This window comes from Thunnus thynnus, chromosome 11, assembly GCF_963924715.1.
Source record: "Thunnus thynnus chromosome 11, fThuThy2.1, whole genome shotgun sequence".
Classification (NCBI taxonomy): domain Eukaryota; kingdom Metazoa; phylum Chordata; class Actinopteri; order Scombriformes; family Scombridae; genus Thunnus; species Thunnus thynnus.
Window position 1 is genome coordinate 27,208,667 of NC_089527.1, and position 21,082 is coordinate 27,229,748.

Here is a 21,082-nt window from a genome sequence, read left to right on the forward strand (position 1 = left end):
GACATAAGACTCTAAGGATAAAAGAGGAGAGGAGAAAAACAGACTTAAAAGAAAACTACAGTCTCAAATCTCTTCTATGTGAAGCGCGCCTCTCTCCTGACTCCATCAACATCTGCTGCTTTAGTGCCTTTGAGCGTCACACTGCATCTGTACAGGACATCTCCCAGTTTCCCACACCACTACACAGAGCCTCAACTGGTCTGCTGCCATAACAAAACAACAGCAGAAAAAGCTCCCTTCAACTGCTTTCAATGTGGCCTGTTCCCACGGCTCTATATCAGGCCATCACACACACACACACACACACACACACACACACACACACACACACACACACACACACACACACACACACAGAGCATGGTATTTTTAAGCCTGGTTGTTGGGTTTTGTGGAGCGAAGCTATAAATCACATCCAGAGAGAAACGAAGCAATGAGTGAATCCAGACAGTTAGTTGATATGTTTACATGTACATTGTAATTTTGATTATATAATCTTGTTACTCTTTTATTTTTATTTTTTTTATATACCCGGCATAATGACAAAAGTTAGTGACATAATTGTTTCACTTGAACATGTTTGATTCTATTTCCACACAGACATTGAGTTTTAATGTCTTCTTTCACGCTCAACTAGACGCTGTAAATAAACCACACACAGTGCCAGTTTGTGTGTGTGTGTGTATGTGTGTTTGTGTGTGTGTTTGTGTCTTGCCAGGGTACATAATTAATCTGAGAATTCACACTGTGACATCAATTACAGGAGCGAGCCTGTGTGTGTGTGTGTGTGTGTGAGGCCTGAAGGGGCTGCCAAGTCAGACGGTGATTCTGCAGTGAAACTGTTTAATGCTTGCTGGTCTCTCTTTCATACAGGAGACATGCATATTAAGGTGATCTATCTGCTTGGACCTTGTGTTCCAGTCTGGAAATCAGCCAATGTGTAGAAACAAACTGGAAAACACAGAATGGATTTCCAGAACCAGATTTCAGAGAACAAGAACAACACTACCCACACTTTAAAAATACTGTGAGGAGCAAATAAAGTAATTTTCAGTAAATCTTGAAAAACAGTTTATAATATATTGCAATATTGCAATGCAGTACAAAGACAACACAAACTCTGTCCTTGAGGTGACACCTGTTTATGAATTTTGTTCAAGACTTTGGACAAAGACTGTTTTCGTTGCACAGTTAGGTTTTTTGGATAGCAGTGTAATGAAAAAAAATACATTTACAGACTTTTTACATTACAGACTAATAGAATTAGGCGAAATACTACCTTATTTATGGCATTTACACCCAATTACACTACAGTTAAATGCACAGAAAATGAATCGCCAACTATTCTGATAATCAATTCATCATTTTGTGTCATTTTTTAAGATTTGTTTTTCTGATTCCAGCTTCTTAATGTGAATATTCTCTGGTTTATTTCGTTTTCTATGATAGTAAACTAAATGATAAAAAGTTCTTGCACATTTTATAGACCAATTGACTAGTCGATTAATCAAGAAACTAATCGACAGATTAATCGATAATGAAAATAATCATTAGTTGCAGCCCTTAAACGCATCATCAGGAGCCGCACCCAACTTTGCATCAAATTTGTCCAAATGTCCTTTAAACCCCGTAAGTACTTGTCAGTTCTGTGTTTTACTTCTTGTTAGTGTCTCTGCTGGTGTCTCATAGAATCATCTGTGACAAACAGAGTGTCATGGATTATCACACTTTCAAAGTGTCAGTCATGACCCTAGGTCAGTAAATGCCGATACTCTGCTGATCCTTCCAGCCTGGCTCCTGACAGCTCTGCCAGCCCAACAGTCAGTCACACCGGATAGCAGCAGAGGAGGCAGAAACAAGACTATGTGTCCCAACTCTACATTACATATTAAATGTACACAGTATGTACTATATACTAATACTCACAGTATATTGTTTTTTGCACTTAGCATACACCAAGTCAACATACTACATCATTTTATACTACAAGTGCCCTGTGCAAAAACAATCACACATTTGCAGGCAGTTGGCTGACAGTGGAGGGTCGTCAGTTCACGTGGTTCACCTAGGCCCTCCACGATATAAAAGCTGGCCCGTGTGCTTGTGGTTTGCACCTTAAACACCTCCACAGCACATAGCCCACACAGTCATGCATTGCTTTCACTGCTGGGTATACATACTCTTTTAATAGCCCTGCACCTGCATGATGTGCATATAATTGCACCCCTTCTTTTCAGTATGCATACCATCTGTTTTGTGTATACTTCATTTTGTCACTTTCCCAGTGCAAACGCACCAATACTGAAAACCTGATTAGAATTTTTGTCATACATGAACAGTTCATGTATCACCGACGTTATTAGAATTCATCCTGATGGTTGTAAGAATTTGTGTACCAAATTTCAAGGGAATCCTTCCAATAGTTTTTGAGATATTTCAGTCTGAACCAAAGTGGTGGACAGACCGACAAACAAACTATACTTTGCCGTCCATGGGTGTGTTGCAGAAAAAACGTGTCTTTTACAGACATTTTGTCATTTATGAGTGTTGTATGAATATAGTCACTATGATTCTTAAGGTAATTCATGACTGAGGCGTAACTGCGGTGTAAGTGAAAAGAAATGTGTTGCTTGTGTCACACAGGAAGAAGAATGGACCGAGAGCGCAGAGGAAGCAGAGGACGAGAGAGGAGCCGCCTGCTGACCAAGCAACAATGATATCACTTCCCTTGAGACCTACAGGAGGGATTACATCATCTCCTTCTTGTTTCCCTGCTTCGTATCGACATCTGCCTCTGTCTCTCAATACAAGGAAGGGGAGAGTAATACAGAGAAAATGAGTGGGAGGTAGAGAGACGGACTGAGTGCTCTTACTTTACTTTGCTCAGCTACACTGGGCTGTATTTTACTCTGACTGTACTGTGCTAGGTACTGTGAAGTGCTTCATATTAATGTTACCTGCCTACCTGACCTACACCACATTATGTTCTGAACTCGCAGCCTGCGCGTCAGTGTGTATCTCTGTTTTCCAACTTCCATAGCTACAGTGAGGTACAACTGAACCTACTGAATTAATACACACAGCCATGGGATTACATTGCAGACAGGTACATATACAAAGTAAGGCTACAGAGGTAGTTATCCCCAGTTGTTTATAGTGTTCGACATTTTCGTCATTTGTTGGGACAGGTCTGGATTTTTTGTGTGTATGAGGAGTCATAAGGGCCGCGTCAAAGAGACGTCTGTTTATTTTGTTGTACATCGCCAAAGGTAAGAGCACTGTGTGAATCACAAGAACACATGCGTACGCACATGTACTTTTATGAGAAAAGAGATACATATGTGAATGTATGCATGTGATGTGGCCCAAATTACATCCCATTGTGTCTGTGTATTTGAGCCCCAAGGCCCCAGCAGATCCCAGAGGTACTCAGCTGCTGCCGTGTAACATGATACTGAGACACTAATACACGCACACACGCTCACACTAGTGTGTGCCAGATTTAGAGACAGAACAAATGAACACTGGGTTCTATTTTTGCTTCAAAAGAAACAAACAAAGCAGGCAGCAGGAAGTTAATTCTACTGTACAACTGAAGGGATTTACCATGAACATATTAAGAGAGATGGATACGGTGTGGCAGAGTCATCTTTGTTGCCAATTTGCACAAGCGGCCCAAAATATCAAAATATTTTCCTCAACTAGGCTGGCAAGTTGAGGTTACACTATATGTAACTAGAGCTATAAGTGCAGCCCCACATGATGGATGGAAAGAAGAGGCACAACTTTTCCATTTTTAGATCCTTACCACCAGTGGAGCCAAAAATGTGAAATCAGATTTACATGACAGTCATAAATATTTTGCGGCAAGATCATTTCATTTCAATAGAATTGCTGCCATCAGTGGATTTACTCGCAGGACTGAAATAAACCTGAATAAATCATCTGCAATCAACTTTGGTGATTTTTGACATGGGAATTTGCGATACTGACCAATAACAAATGTCTTGACAGTGCTGACCTTTGAGGGAACAGAGTCAGACAGTCCAAAATGGAGGAATCTATAGTAGCTTATTTGATGTGTTGGACCATCTACTTCTGCGTAACTGTCCTCCAGTATAAACACCTCCACAAAAGAGGCATGGTTATAGATATGCACCAGGTGTCGACTGTAAAAACGTGTCTCTTGAACAAACTCTTATTGTCCCATAATCAACAGAGTGAACACGCTTACTAACAGAGAGTTGCCAAATTAGCCATCTCTGAGAGTTTGACATGATTGTGACTAGTGCTACCATGATCCTGGGTTACAACTCTCACCAACAAGCCCTGGAAGTACTCACAACCTATTGTGGATTACTTTTGCTGTGATGCTTCTGGTAGAAGAATGGCCAAAACACATCAGACCCTTCCTCTAAAAAAAAACAGAAGTACTTCCTCAGTTTCATGGTATTTATGACTTTCTATTGGCACTGGAGGAAAAACATGCCCTTATCTTCATGTTCTAGGGACGATGGCTGTACTAACTTTCACAGCAATCCACCCTATAGTTCTTGATATTTCACCCACTGCTTATATTTGATATATTATATGATTATATATTTCACCAATTACAATTCCTAGAAAATACTACCATGAATATCTTTCTTAAAAACCTTTATCAGTCAAGCCCAGTGTTTATATGTAGCCTACAGTATGAGACCTGCTGTGCTGCTCCACTAATGCCCTCAGCTTCACTCACATCCTGTTTTATCCTGATTAGACATTATATATTTTTACCTTGCCAAACCCATGAAGTTCCTTATAATAAATGAATGAGAAACATGAACCACTCCTTTACAACCGCCCACAACCACACACTGTATGTATATATAGTGTGAGTATATTTATGCGTATACACACACACCACTCCACAAACGGAGCAGCTGTGTATGCAACTAAACTCACTCTAAAACTGAATGATAACAGGGCAGCATCCTACACACACACACACACACACCCCCCTTTAGTTTATGATCTTCACAGAAAAGCCAACATTCCCAAACTAAGCATTCCCAAACCACCTCTAAACCTTCTCTCTCTCCACATAAACATTTATGTACATGTTACTCCGCTACTTTGTCACCCAGGGAAGGCCTCAGTAAAGACTGGTGGAAGTTGGAGGTTAATGTTGTGTTTCAGGGCTTTGTGAACAGTCCAATGTACAACATTAGAGTTCAAACTGTGCAGCAGTAAATTTGGATGAAAAAAAAAAAGATCAAAACAAAAGATTTTTATTAAACATAAATTTTCTTCTTGACCTTTGAAATAGTAAAAGGTAGTGGCTATTGGTACGGATTCCTCCGTGTCAATAGTCTGTTTATAGTTAGTACAGAATTATTACGCATGCGCATTGGTGCATTGATTGCACAAGATCACCTGATCAAATCCATGCTTCCCATGGTGCGGATTAAAATGGTTAGGTTTAGGCACAAAAACCACTTGTTAAGGGTTAGGGAAAGATCATGGTTTGGATAAACAGTAAAATGTGGTAAAATTGTCCCATTCAACAGCACTAAAATGCCTGACGTGACGGTAAAAATGTTCAGTTTTGGTCTACAAGAGGTCCAGCAATAAATTCCAGAAACCCAGTCCATAACAATAGAACAAACAAACGGCACGAAAAACCAGTCCAGACCAACAGCCTGTGAACTACTGGCATGGAATCCCATTCCGTGTCAATAGTCAGTAAATTATTGCACTGGTTCTGAAGCTGTAGCCGGTGCTATAATAATAAGAATTTTTTGTTGCCTTACGTTTAAGCGTACGTGTTAGGAATCATGTTGGAGTTAATGATGCAGCAGCAGAATAAGGAAAAGAAAATCCAGGTCAAGCGATGAATTCATTAATATTAAAGGGGCCCTGTGGAGTTTTCTTGTAAACAAACAAAAGTTATGGTTATACTGAGTATTGCTCACCAGAAATGAATTCTGTGTAATAAATGTGTTGAATAAATTTCCCTCCTCATAAAACATTTGCAAAGCTGATTTTTAAAGTATATAAAATCCTGAATAGTTTACATCTTCTTCCCTGCCTTTGCTGGCGTATTTCTGCATTTCTTGATGCATTACGACCACCGATCACTGGAATACTTTGACACTACTGGCAGGACTGTGTACCGCGTTATCCTCGTGCATGAGCATGAGACAAACAAAACTTAGCCCATTAATAATAAAACTGCTCCATAGTGCTACTAGAGGTCAGAAACTCCACAGGACACCTTTAACTAACTGAAAATTGGATCTAACAACTAAAGTTTAAACATACAGAAAGACAAAAGCAGCACATTCTAGCTTGCATTAGGCAAACAATAGTAGACTTGAAACAGTTTAATTGATTAGTTAATCCACAGAAAATTATGTGTCTATGTAATTGCCAAACATTACCTAGTTCCAGCTTTTCTTTGTCTTATATAATAATAAACTGAATTTCTTTCACATGGGTGTTATTTTTATATTTGGTAACCACATTTAATGCGAACATTTCTTTGTTTGAGACAGAAGAGAAACATAACTCTTAAAAAAGAAAAACCCAACACACAAAATCATGTTACTTTCCACTATTTATACCAAACTCCTGACATGACTTCTGTCAAGTATCCAAGAATTCGTTTGCACTGACCACATTTATAACACAGGCACTCGGCTAACTGTGGCTAAACGTTGGAACCTTTTGCCACAGAGACATTTAGTTTTCCACAGAGCTCAATAGGGATGAGACACAAGCATTAAGAGTACAGAAGCTCATATTTGAGGCTGGGTATTATTAATAGTGATATCTGATGTGAATGTGGGATAAATGCCTGGCCATACAGTCAGTGTAAGAACATTTATTTTGGACAACTCCACATAGCTTTAAACCATCAGTTGAATGCTGGCCTGACATTTTTTACAACTGGTTTGATATTTACAGACTCTAACAGAATAACAGACATACAGAATTATAATAGCATAAAACCCAGACCAAACAGTGTATGTGACATAAAAGCTGCTGTGCGATATCTGGGCATGTCTAGATTACATAACTCTGTCAGCTGAACGCTATCAAACAATCAAGCACAGACCAGCACACACAAACACAGAGCAGAAGTTTCCACAAGTGACGGAGTGATACAAAGTGATAAGAGTGTTTTAATGCCGTTTACCTTTGGTCTGCTGCTGTTCAGCCACAACACAGCACAGAGTGGATTATTTCACTCACCCTGCAGACACAGCGAGAGAAAATGTATTATTGTACATGATCACATTTCCTTTGGACGGATGGAGAAGCAGAGGCACGGCCTTCTTTCCTGCTAACAGCGCTATGTGAAAACCACACTAGCCCTCTGACGTTGGGTTTATAAAAGGCTGATGTTTAACTATTTAGTGATTGTTTTGGTAGCCATAGTTTTTTGAAAACATGTAATTTTGGGGAATGCCATGTTTGCTGTTTCACCTATAGAGTCAAATGAGAATGTAAGTTCCATCTTTATGGTCTAGCACAGAGACTGCATACAGCAGGGGGAAACTGGTAGCTCCATCAAAAGGCAAAAAAATACACCCATGACAAGCTAAACTACAGAAACACACACACACACACACACACACACACACACACACACCTAGCAGCTGTACACACACCAAATGTACTATCAGCAGGTGGCACTAGCGTGTGTGTTTCTATCATGCTGAGCAGTCTGGATGTGTGTGACCTATAAATAACTGACAGGCTACAACATTTAAATTCACTGCTATAGTCTCTCTCCCAGTGTGTCTCTATCTCTCTCGACCCACTGCTTACCTTCACAGCCTCTGTGTCTATACATCTGTCACTCTCTTCACCTGTATTTGCTGATTCAGCTGAAATCACTGACATTTCACAGAATTGCCAGACCTCATTATGTCAAAACCTCGTCCAGACAGATTCAATTATGCTCTGATCACTTCTGACCTTTTTTTTTTTTTTTTTCGCAATTCATGCAGTGAAGTAAGTGTGTGTGGAGGGTAAATATGAGTGTATCTGGGTGAGTGTTTCAGGAGTTGCGTCGCTCTTGATTTAATCTGTCACATGGATACATATGTGTGTCTGTTGGCCTTGTACAAGCTAACCGTTGCATACAAATACACAAAAAAATGTCATCACATCACATGCACAGTTACACTGTTCCAGATACACACACACCCCAATCCCTGCTTGCATAAGATCATTAGCAGGTCTCATATGATCAGTAGCTGATGGCTGAAACAACAAGAACACTGTTGTTGGGACAAACACACACAAAGTATCTGCGCTCTACCAGCGCACTGCTCGTGCTGAAGAAGATTAACTCTTTGATCTCCCCAGTCATGTAAACCAGACCATCTACGTAAACCAGCAACCGTCCAGTGATGAACCGACATCCTGAACCTGGACAGATGACTGCATTCCTGTTTTAGAAGATGATGCTAGCATTATTTAACGGTTTGTTATTTTCAGCGTATCGCAGAAAATGACCAAATTTTAACAATGAATTTATCCCACTGATGTGTGCGGCTTAATCCAGATGCAGAAAATATTTAAGAACAAATGTGTGCTTGCTTGCCTGCCTGCCTGCAGGGTTTTGCTAAGTAATGAAAAGGTCATACAGGTACATGGATTAAAAGAATTCTGCCCTACAGTAACTACGCGTGTGCACAGTTCTGCACACTTCCACTGAAAAACAGGGGTTGGCTGTTGAAGGGTTCACTGGAAGCAACTGTGAAAACAGTATTTGGGTAAAACACAACAAATTCAATGATAGTGACTACAAATCAGAGAAAAAGATGAGATACCATTAAAAAGAGTGAGACAAAAGGTATTGCAAAAAAAAAGAATTAGTACAGTAACAAGAAAACTAGCTTCACAAATTATAGCCTAAAGCCCAAAAGGGAGTAAAAAGACAGTTATATTGTTAGACAAAGAGCAAATTGACTGTTGTCCAATGTGTTGTAACAACACAAGGGGCATATAAAGTCAATGGTAAAACATGAGTAGACGTGAATTTGCCTGGGGCGGCATGAATTGACGTAAAGGAAAAGTAGAGCCCCGGGATAGGCGCTCAACTTGTTTCAAATTGAGCAGAAAACGCGCAATACGTGTAAATTTACACGTATCCCGGGGCTCTGCTTCATAACCGTCCAGAGATACAAGATGGGAAAGGAGAGAGACTGAAGGGACACAACAGAAATAAGCAGAGTTTCCGCTGAGTTCTGAGTTCAGTTTGAAGCTGACCAGAACGACACAAATATGGTTGTGACATAAAACTTGACATTTCCATCACAGTCCAGGAATTTCAAACTGATGTGTCATTTAAAAGTTTAGTTCCTCATCCCGCTGTGTTGCAACAGATTACTTCACAGGAAAGTATTAGGAGGAATTAGCTAATAACACTGCTTCAAAACAGCTCATGGTCATGGCCATCTGCTCGCTGTAAATAACTATTAAGAGCTTGGTGTCTCTTGCTTAATGTCTTTGATTGTGGATTAATCACAGTACTGTAAATATCATTCTTTCGCCGTTAGTCTCTCTTCATGAATATCATTCATTCAGATTTTTAAGCAAATATCTTTCTGGGTTTTCTGTGGTTCCCTTTTGTAAACATATTAAAGGTTTAGCAGTAAAATCTCAGATAATATGTAGGAAATGTCAGCTGGAAGCAAATACTGACCCATTGTTGATCATTAATCATTTCAACTCTGAACATATTATTATATTATATGAATTATATATTATACTAGGCTAGAGTGTACTAAGCTCTGAATCCTATTTATCCAAATTAAGCCTAAATCATCAATATGATGTTCTTAAAAGTTCTAATTCCAGCAGAATATAATCAGCACATGCACAGAGGCAGTTTTCCTATTCTTGTTTGTGCCTGTGGTTGGGAAAAAAAGTCATTTTATTCCACTCTGACAGTATCATATATTCTATTATCAGCATGTTTAAACTGAAGCTAAATTGTGTTTACACTGAGTGAAATAGTCATAGTTTTTATGGCTGCAGCATTCAATCAAATGGTAATCTTTTCAATGTCACGTGTATCATTTTACACACAGTGTAACATATTTGGTGTCTATGGAAACTGTGGGATCTCTATTAGAATTTAAAAGAAAGTTCTTTGGGTTTGAACAATGTTTGCTGCAGAATAAGTTGAGGTTTCAGAAGTCATTTTGAACTCCAGACAATGTCCGGAGAATCAGGTCCGGACATTTTCCAGAGTTGCTCTTTCACACCTGGATAGAGTGTGCAGGAGGCAGGACATGATGCAAAAAGTAAGCTGCAGTTGTAATTCAGAATTTTTAAGCTTTTCACCAGAAATAAAATAGCTTTTATTTTACAAGAAATCACAGGAGGTCCTCTCTCCCATTAGTACTAGCTTCACACATCATCAACGCGCCCACTCGCTCGCTGTGAATTCTCTGGAAAATGAGCTGCTCTATTCACACATGGGCTCAAGTGGACATTCCATGGACTTTGTACTAGGGAGTTGGCAAGGTAAAGTCTGTTTAATGTCCAGTCCAACTGATTGGGACATTTGTGTTTACACATGCAGCTCCTTCGGGTAATATCCAGAAAATTTCAGGGTTGTAGTGCACGTGTGAAAGGGGCTCTATTGTCCATAAATCACAGAATAAATGTTAAGAAACTAAAGCTGACAAAAATGAGAAATCTTATACTGTATCTTTAGTTTCAAATGGTGACCTCCAAGTAAATACTGCTGCTTACCTTATCTTGCATCATGTAAATCTGAGTGAACTTAAATACAGCAAATATGAGTTTAGAGTCAGCCATGTTTTGATAACACAGGCTAAACTTGGAACGGGATTTTATTTCTGAGATAGTCATCGTCATGGTTGGAAATAACATTACTAAAATCTTATTGGACTTTCTTCACTACCTTTACTTTTCTAATATGTTGGTAACGTATTTTTGAGGCTCTGTAATGCCGAGGCTCTCCTTCCCGGCAGAATGATGACTCCTGTGTTACCCAACAGGCCGCATTACAGGGTATTATGAAACAACATGGCCTGCCAAAATGAGACTGTAACAATCTCTGACTGAAAAAAATAGCTTTACCTCTCCATGATTTCACTCATAATGAGACCTTGGAAATGTAATTTAAGAGGGCTACAAAGTTAATAGAGTATATAATGTCATGATGCTAGTTTCCATAATAAATCAGAATAATTGGCAAACTGGGAAACATTTAATTGACAAAGGCCACTTCAAAACAATAAAGACATTGTTACAACATTTGTAATGCATTGGTCAATCATTTTTATTCTTCATAACATCAAGAAAAATAATCCTGATTGCAGCACAAACACAGATCACTTCGTTTCCACCCCGGCTCCACCTGGGTCACATTTTATTTCATGGTTTATTTTGATAGTTTGGTGCTGCTATGCAACATTTTACCATGTGACTGTAATGTGTCAGTAAGAAGTCGACTAAGTGTCAGACGGTGTATATAGAGCAAAGCCGCAACAATTGATTAATTAATCAAGTAGTCGAGCTACAGGAAAATGCCAACTATTTCGATAATTGATTAATCGTTTCAGTTATTATGAAATCTTTGATGGTTCCAGTGTCTCAAATGTGAAAATGTTTTAGACATGATGATGATTAATTAAGACGGATGAAGTGGAAGATATTGATTACGAAAATAAGGTTTGAGGGTAAAAACAGCAGTGATTCAGCTCAGGAAAAGGAAGCAGACACTTCAAAAGTCTGCAGCATGTTCCAACCAAAACCAAGGTTGCCTTTTAAAAATTCAGACCACAACAGACACGACTTGCAACACAATTTAACCACAGAGTAATAAGGAAAGTAATATGCCTATATGAAAGCAAAACTGTGCAAGACTAAGACTGTGCAAAGAAAAATTCAAGTGGTTCTGCTGGCCTACAGTTCATTTACACAATTTATCACTTTTATCACTATTCAACACTGAAGTAAAAACATAGAGATTATGTGTCCAACTCCAAAGCTATTTGGGAAACTGAGGAAAAAAAAGAGCAATAAATGCATTTTTAAAATATGAATACTGAAGCTATACCAGCCACTGCACGTGTTAACTTGTCACGTTCTGTAGTCTGGTGCTCATACTGGGACTGTTCATTGAACACCACATAACTGGGAAATATGAGTTCATTTGAGCCTAGAGGATATGGACACTGTGTGTGTGTGTGTGTGTGTGTGATATTAGCAACTGAGAAGTTTAAAGCGCAGGGGTGGTAGACTCCCCCCGACACACACACACCTATTTAGGACAGCTTGTCTCTTGACAGCAGACAGTTTAGTCTACCAGCAACTGAAGGCCGCAGACATACAGAGACAGGTCGACATTTTAAATCTGGTGCCACTTAACTCCTCAATGCATCCCTGATACTGTAAAGATGATGTTACTGAAGCAAGCTTTACAAAATGTCCTCTTGCTGCCAGTATTTAACAGGTCCAGTGGGAATCAAGCCTTCAGTCCTGCCAGTGTCAACGCCCTGCAGCTGAAATACAAAGAGAATGAATCCCTAACTTATGAATATTATACAGGTCTGCCTAGTAACCAGCTAACACACATATAACAACCCACCCTGCCTAGACTAGGCCAGCCGTCAGGTCACATTACTCCGTACATTCTCCTACATTGCCTACTGAACTGACACACACACATTGCCTGAGGTTAAATGTGCAGCCTGTGTTTTTTTTTTTTTTTGTAATTCAAATAGGGCACATACTGCCAGGACTGGAGGGCAGAAAAATAGAATAGAATAGAATAGAATAGAATAGAATAGAATAGAAGCTGCTCTGTTGGCAGTTCCTTCTTAAATTGAAATTCAAGTCAATAATCAGAAAATGTCACTTAAGTAAGCATGAATGAGAAATGAGACCTGCTCCACACTGAGCTAGATTTAGATACATGACATTTTGATTTGTAACTGCTGGATATAAAACATCTCCAAAACATCAGCTTTTCAGGAAGTAAGTGGGCGTTCACACTGCAGGCAACTTGGTTGATGGCTGATGTTATGACATATCCTCTACATCTGGCATGACTGACCACTGGAACTTCTGCTGCCACACTAAATCTGTGCACAATGTTTCCTCAGTTAGGGTTATAGTACATATTATTTTTTTCCTTTCTCCATAGGTCAACAAGGAAGCAGTAAATAAATTCAGATTCAAATAAATACATAGCAAAAAAACAAACTAGCAATATGGCCGAGTCAATGGCATCGTCAGTGTGCACGTACACACAGAATTATGGTGACTGGCTGTTGATGGTGAAATGCTTGTTGAGTCTTGCAATAAGAAATAAACTGCCTGTGAGCCCACGCACAACCCCTCAAAACCAAGACTGGTGTTAAGAGGCCTCTTCATGATTGTTATTCAGACACAACTGCAAGCATAAATGGAGGCACACGCACACACACACACACACACAGGTTTACAGTTGCTGCAGTGGAGTCGGTCGCACTGCAGAACTGTCAGGAAGAATCACAGCACTCTGCTTTTCTGCTTTGACACACACACACACACACAGAGATTGAGCACTGTCTCATACACTCAACACAAGGTCACTAAGCTACTACTGGGTTAAACTACTGCTGAAGAGCAGAAGAGCAAAAAAAGAGTTAGACTGGCAAGGCTGAATGCATCTCAATGTGTATCCTATATCCACTGCACACATTGGTGCAAAAGGCACAGAAAGACCCAACAGTTTGCTCTTGGATGATCATATCATATTCAGAATCATTCAAATAAGCCTTAGTCTACATCACTGTGTAATTAGATTCAGAAGAAACACTCCTCCACACCTGACAAAAACATAAAATCTGGCCATATTTAGTATCAATTCTATGTTAACCACCAGTTAAGTGAGCTAGCTGAAGGGCCAAGTTTAACCTAGCCGCCTTGGACTGTCTGTGTTAGCTTGTTAGCTAGCCAGCTAAGATTCAAACCTGAACTGTTAAGTGCCACTAAGTTCTGGTAACAAGATTTTGACTGTTAAAGTGAATGGGAAAATTTTCTCAAAGTTGAATATTTTCCACTAAAAGCTTGACTCTGAGTTGCAACTTTCACTTAATATAGAATAGAGCTGCAATGATTAATTGATTAGTTGCTAACTATTAAATTAATTGGCAACTATTTTGATAATCTATTAATCATTTTGAATCATTTTTTAGAAAAGAAATTTTTCAAAATTCTGAATCCAGCTTCTCAAATGTGAATATATTCTAGTTTCTTGCGTCTTCTGTGATGGTAAACTAAATATCTTTAGGTTGTGAACTATTGTAGACAAAACAAGATATTTGAGGATGCCACCGTGGGCCTTGGGATACAGGGTTTGACATTTTTCACCATTTTTTTTTTACATTTTATAGATCAAACGACTTGACTTTATTATCGATTAATCAAATAAACATTAGTTGCAGCCATAATATGGAACATCTTGGTGATGATGAAGGAATAGATTGACATTTTGTGATATACACCTTGTCTTGTATAGAGTTAGATGAGAAGATTGATACCACTCTCAAGTCTATAAGGTAGGTAAATACTGTAAGAAGCAACAGCCAGCACCCAGTTAGCTTAGCTTAGCTTAGTGTAAAGACTGGAAACAGGCAGAAATGGCTGACCTCATTCTGTCCAAAGGTAACAAAATCTGCCAACCAGCACTGTTTTCACAGAAAGGAGTTACAAATCAGATCAATACTTCCCTTTTTCTGGGAAAACACAAATCCCATCTTATATCTGCATGAAGGTAGTTGATAGAAACATGATTCACATTTTATTCTGCAGAAATGTGAAAAATTCACTTAAAATTGGCCCAAAAAGTTTGGACACAATACAACTGACGATAACTGATACTAAATAATACATTTTTCTCAATCATACTAGCCAAAAAATAATCAGTATAATATGGTAGTGTTAGTATTTTGCTCCATCAATCGGGCCCTCTGAATATCTATACTTTGTTTAAACTCCCACTACACTGCTGACATTTAACACCCCCATCAAAAAACCTCCAAAAACAGACCAATTTTAGCTCCCAGTACATGACAGTGGTTTGAGAGTAGAATTTTCCTTCAAGGCACACGCAGTGACACCCAAACCAAATGTCTCACATTATGAAAAAAGCAAAACTTTCCACTTCAGTCTGTCCACGATTGAATTGGTTCCTGCCAGAAACAACATCTGTGGTAGGTACGAGAACCTTTCAACATGAAAAAGAAACAGGAAAAGAGTGAACCAATAATGACAGAAAATGCATTTAGTGTGTTTTGTGGGTGTATGTGTGTATTTTATTTACTATTTATGTGTGGTGTTGTACACCCTATGTCTACTTTTTGGCCCTTTGGAGGGAACACATATACTGCAGTTTTCAGTAAGTAACTTTCTAAGCTCTGCAAATAGCACAAGATGAGAAGAAATAGACGAGTAATTACTCTTCACTACTGAAAAACCTGCTCAGACACACATATCCACACTTATATAGAGTTATGGAGATAATCATAGAGCAGAATGAGTGACTGAATCTGACTCAGCAAAAAAACATCAGACCAGCTCCAGTTCTAACAAGTCCTCAGTGAAGACGGTCCCAGGCCCAGCTCACCCTAAGGACTTTCGACCTACCCTAACACTTGAACTTTAGAAGAGATTACCAACCTGTTGCAGCATGAATTTGGATTTATCCATATATCAGAGTCAATGCATACCTCACCAGACGTGCCAATATATCTGCTGATAGGCCAGCTATTGAAAGTATATCACAGCTTGCTTAACACAGGATTACAGTACATCCCATTAGGCAAATGCTTTTTGACTTCAATTTGTTTCCCTACATACAGGTATATACACTGGGAGCATTTACAGATCAGTGTCTGGTGCACAAACACATGACATGTGGATAGGAGGAGCTGTGGACTGCGCCACCAACATTAAGATTAATGGCCAACCAACTATGTACAGTTACAGTCACCTAGTCTGGTTTCAGACCTCCGAATTGCGGCTCACATCTCTGATTTTGGAGCTGAGGAAAGGGGACATTATTTTCCTGTTCTACATCCAGAAAAATGCCACAATTGTGCATGAAATTAACAGAGCTATATAGGTTGTCGACTTATAGAAATAACTTGGCATTTGTCTTCAATGGATATGACAAACATCAGCTGCTCCTAGCAAACACAATTGGCTGTGTTGGCTGAACATGATCTTGACAGGACGGATACATCAGTCACTACTGATTAGTTGGGGCAAAACAATCCCCACAGCTTTAGTTTGAATCATAAAGTAAAAAAGAAATAGACATTCAAATTCTGATCATTACACAAATTATAATTCTTGCATGCAACTTCCAATATCCATCAGTTGAACTGTCAAAGAGACAGCAAAACCCAGAGAAAAATATTACTACATAAGCATGGTCCTTGTCCTTCCCCAGGCTTTTGAGTTATTTTAGCACCTCCTAGTGGTGGTTTTGTTACAACAGGAAATAACCTGTTTATAAAGAAAGTAGTTCTCATGTGACCTGAAAGCAGCCATTTCTCCTCAAGCAGACATGCATCTTATTTTTTAAGCTTGTGAAAGCATCATCTGAAAGTTTCTGTGTTATTTAACCTCATATTGTAATTGTATTTGGTGATATTTGCGAGGAGGATGCTTTTGTGAACTTTGTAAGATATATGCTGTAATTGCTGAGATGTAACACGTGCTTGCCATTTCTGACATTTTGGCTTATTTAAAATTCATGTAGTATGTAGCAGTAAGCCATAGCTACCTTGTCATTGCACCAGCTCTAACACTATTTAAATTGCTTATGTATTTTGTTGTGTTCTTCTGCAGTTTCACTTTTGATTCATGATTCAAAAGGCAAAACTAAGATGATCCCTGACTCTTATGCATTTATTGGACGGAGTTTGGCTTGCTGTTAAAATGAGTTGCAATATAATGAGAACAGTAAAGTCCTACTCAACTATGTTGCTAGAAATATCTGGATATAGAGTCACATCATAAACCCTATCCGATTGGCCAGTTTACCACAGGAAGAAACACACACTAAGCTGCCAAAAAGGGAGGAAATGTTAAATACATCTGTTTTTAACGGAGTCGGAGAGTTTTGGGCAGATTTGTTCCTTGCTGAAAGACACCTACACAGTAATTTCTGAGGTAGGCGAGCATATTCCTCCTTCACTTTCCATCTCCACATTTTTCCAAACCAGTTAGAGGATTTGAGTTGGCAACTTCCCATTCAAGAGTCAACCACATTGAACTCTTACGTAGATACTGTGTAGTGAATATTCCAAAATAAAAAAGTTTATTTTGCACAGTAATTCTCAGTGGGCTCTAGTTCAGATACTGCCATGAGTGGTGTGAGTTTGAACTCTGACCTATGTCACAGCTGATCCTGTCGTGCAGCTTGGCGGTACACAAGAGCCTCACAGTATTAATCTTCATCTTCACTGTTTTGATTCCCACTGAGACAAAGTCGGCAGACAAAAAGAAGGCTCACATACTTTCCAGCTCCACTAGAGAGCCGTCTGGACGTGGGAGGTAGCTGTGGTTTGGTATGGACCCGGGTCACGTGTGAGTGCGTGTGTTTTCACAGAAAAACAGTAGCTGTTCCAGGCGCGCTCCAAGTCATTATATTAACACACATGTCAAGCTACACACACACACTCAGGTTAAATGCCTGTACTTTTCTCACTTAGTGTGAGCAATGGAAAGCAGACAGGCTTACAGTTTTTTCAAGTCAATCGACTCACACACACCATAATAACATCATCTCCATCACATATTGCTGACACACAACAGAGGCTGTGTAGCAGAGCTTAAGGTATAATTACTGTGACTTGTTTTACTGCTTTGTACTACAATGTGAAGCTAACATGCTAACAGCTAACTTACCCCTTTCCATTTGTAATTGTGCTACTAGTGGATTATATGTTTAGCTGTGTCCACAGGCCTTTTTCAATCCGTGTCCATGTGTGTACTTGTGAAATGCCATCAGTCACGGCTCAAGTAGCCACTTCAGAATCTCCATTTAGGTAAGTGTGGTCCAAATGACTTGCTCTGCTTGTTTTACCAAGGATACTTGTGTGAACTTGGGGTGTAGCATAATGCATTTAGCATCAATCAGTGGTGATGATGGAGAATTTCAGCCAGGCTCATAACTCTTAGAATTTTTGTGCAACAACTGTTATTGTGTCACTTAAAGTTTTTCAGGCGAAAAACGTAACCAGTTAGATTTCAAATATGTGCTCAGTGTTTGTATATGTATGTATATGTATATGTAAATTTAGTATAGCACTCCTATAACACTGATGTGTAAAATTGGTGGAGTAACCCCTTTAACATCAGCATCGTCAATATGAGCATCATGGCTGTAGACTCTCAAGCTTTTAATGGAGTGTCTGAATTCTGTGTGTAAATTTATCCACTATATACAGTTCTATGCAAAGGTTTGGGCACCCCTTGTCAAACAACATATTTTGGTGAATTTTTTAATTGAAAATATGTAAACACAGCCTCTCAAGGATATAGAAAAAATATTTTCAGCAAACATTAATGCACAGTTACTGTTATGTCATAAAGTGAACAGCAATAAAAAAATAAATAAAAACATTGTTGTGGCATGTGCAAAAGTTTGGGCACCCTAAGAGTTCCAAAGTATCAGATTCTTTCTACAAGATCTCAGAACTTAATCAGCTCATTAGGCCTGAGGTATGTCAACAATTGTCATTAGGAAATGTCAGCTGGTGCCAATTTCAAAGCTTTACAAATTGTCTGACTCTTAAAACCTTGTGTGGACACTCGGCAACCTTCCTCTAAGCAGCTGTGTAAGACTCTGAAAATGAAAGTTATTGATGCCCGTGATGCAGGGGAAGGCTACAAGGAGGTGGCAAAGCACTGTCAGCTTGCAGTTTCCACAGTGTGAAATGTAATTAAGAGATGGCAGTTTAGGGGAACTGTGAAGGTCAAGATGATCTGGAAGACCAAAAGCACTGTCCTTTCAAATCAAAACCCCCACTAGACTTCAAAAACTAGCAGACGCAGGAGTGGTGGTGCACCATTCTACTGTGCAGCGATGCTTACACAAACAAGACCTTCAAAGAAGTGTCAGTAGAAGAAAACCTTACCTGCGTCCTCATCATAAAATCCAACTTCCGTAGTAGCAGAACATCTACAGAAGCCTGATGTTTTTTGGAAACAAGCGCTGTGGACTGATGAAGTTAAACTAGAATTCCTTGGCAGCAATCAGCAAAGGTATGTTTAGAGAAAAAAAGGAGCAGCATTTCATGAAAAGAACATCTTGCCAACTATTAAGCATGGGGGTGGATCTATCAAGCTTTGGGGTTGTTTTGCAGCCAGTGGCAACAGGAAACATTGCACAAGTGGAGGGAAGAATGGATTCCACTAAATACCAGCAAATTCTGGAAGCAAACATCACACCGTCTGTAAAAAAGCTGAAGCTGAAATAGGGATGGAGGGTATAAATGGTATAGAAAGTACACCCCTATGAATTTGGCCTACAGAATGAATTTTGAACACACTGTGCTGACTGGTAGAGCCCTCACAGATCCAAAGTGGCAATGATGTAACTACACCAGTGGGAGGCAGCAATGCACTAAACCGTACTTAATCTGCTGGAAAGAAGATTCACCGTAGGATTCGTCGTTGGAGAATGCATCCTCCGCGAACGTTAAGTGAATTGTCGAGCAGCGGTGGGAAGAAAAAAGCTGGCTCTGCAAATCAGACATCATTTTCTCAGGCATTTTCCAAAGGCTGTCCTTACCAGGAAAAAAGTCAGCGATGGCTCGACATAACAAATGCCGTCACTGTGTACATGAGTAAGGACATGGTTCCTTTTCAAACAGTTGACAGAAAGGGCTTTAACGAAAGAAAGATAGTGTTATAGTTAGTGTGATAGAGACTATGTGTGTTAAATGTAAATGAATGTTTATAGTGTCCGGTGATTGTTCTGTGTGTACCTGCCCGCGAACCACAGATGGAAATTAGCTAAGAGGTAAATCTGACCCTGGCTGAACTTTGCCTACCTCCTCACCGCTTCATTACTGCAATGCCAACCAGATGGGGGTCTTGACAGAAAATGATCCAGATGGCGATTGAACAGCAGAAGGCCGTATCTCAGGTCCTTAAAGTTGATAAGAAAACCCAGCACCTGGCACCAACATGGCAAGAGATGGATATTTTGGAATCAGTGAGCAAGACCCTCAACCCCCTGATTGATTTCACAGATGCACTGTCAGGGGAAGAATACATCAGTATGTCATACCTCAAACCTGTGATCCATCTTCTCAATAACACTGTTGACAGACCTGACAAAAGGACATGAAGAGGGCCATCCTCCAGTATTCAAATGAGAAATAGTCTGACCCTGCAACAGATGACCTGCTAGACATGGCCTCCCTCCTAGATCCACGTTTCAAAGCAGTTACATAGGAAAAAATACATCAAAACCTAAGCTGCAGCAGAGATTCAGTTACTGCTAGAAAGGCAGGTAACTTCCACAGAGGAGTCTCCACAACAGACTAGAGAAGCTGCAGAAGGAGGAGCTGCAGAAAAAGCTGCAGAAACAGTGGCACCAAAGAAAGCAAAGCAAAGTCTGGGTAGCTCTTTCAAAAAGACTAATGTTCAACAACCTGGCCCAGTTACCCTCTCCAACAGAGATGCAACTGAAGTTGAGCTCAAGAGCTACCTGCAGGCACTGGAGGTTGATGGTGAGGCAGATCCACTGGAGTGGTCGAGGCTTCACCAAGCAAGGTGGCGAGCTTGACCAGGAAGTACATTTGTACTGGTAGCAACACTGGGATCTGCCACAGATCCACTCTGAAGCGAGAGACGGTTGACAGATTTGTTTTCCTGGCTGATAACCTGTAGTAGCTGCTATAAGCAATGAGGCTGGCTAAGTAAACCAGCACAAACAGGAATGTTGACAGTTAGTATATTGCAGAACTAGAAGCTGTTTGCCAGGAAGAATGGAAGAAAATCCCAAATAAAAGAACTGAAAGACTTTTAGCTGGCTGCA

The 21,082-nt window shown here is 39.6% G+C and overlaps 1 protein-coding gene across 3 annotated transcripts in view; it reads right to left on the minus strand.

The window, feature by feature from the left end:
• Nucleotides 1-21,082, minus strand: part of raph1a (Ras association (RalGDS/AF-6) and pleckstrin homology domains 1a) — a 69,295-nt gene that overhangs the window by 37,667 nt on the left and 10,546 nt on the right. For 2 of the 3 annotated variants that reach the window (XM_067604243.1, XM_067604241.1), the window contains exon 2: nucleotides 7,184-7,240. The exons of the other annotated variant lie outside the window; for it this stretch is intronic. The gene's annotated coding sequence lies outside the window, so the exon portion shown is untranslated. The remainder of the gene's footprint in view (nucleotides 1-7,183; nucleotides 7,241-21,082) is intronic. 3 annotated transcript variants of the gene reach the window in all.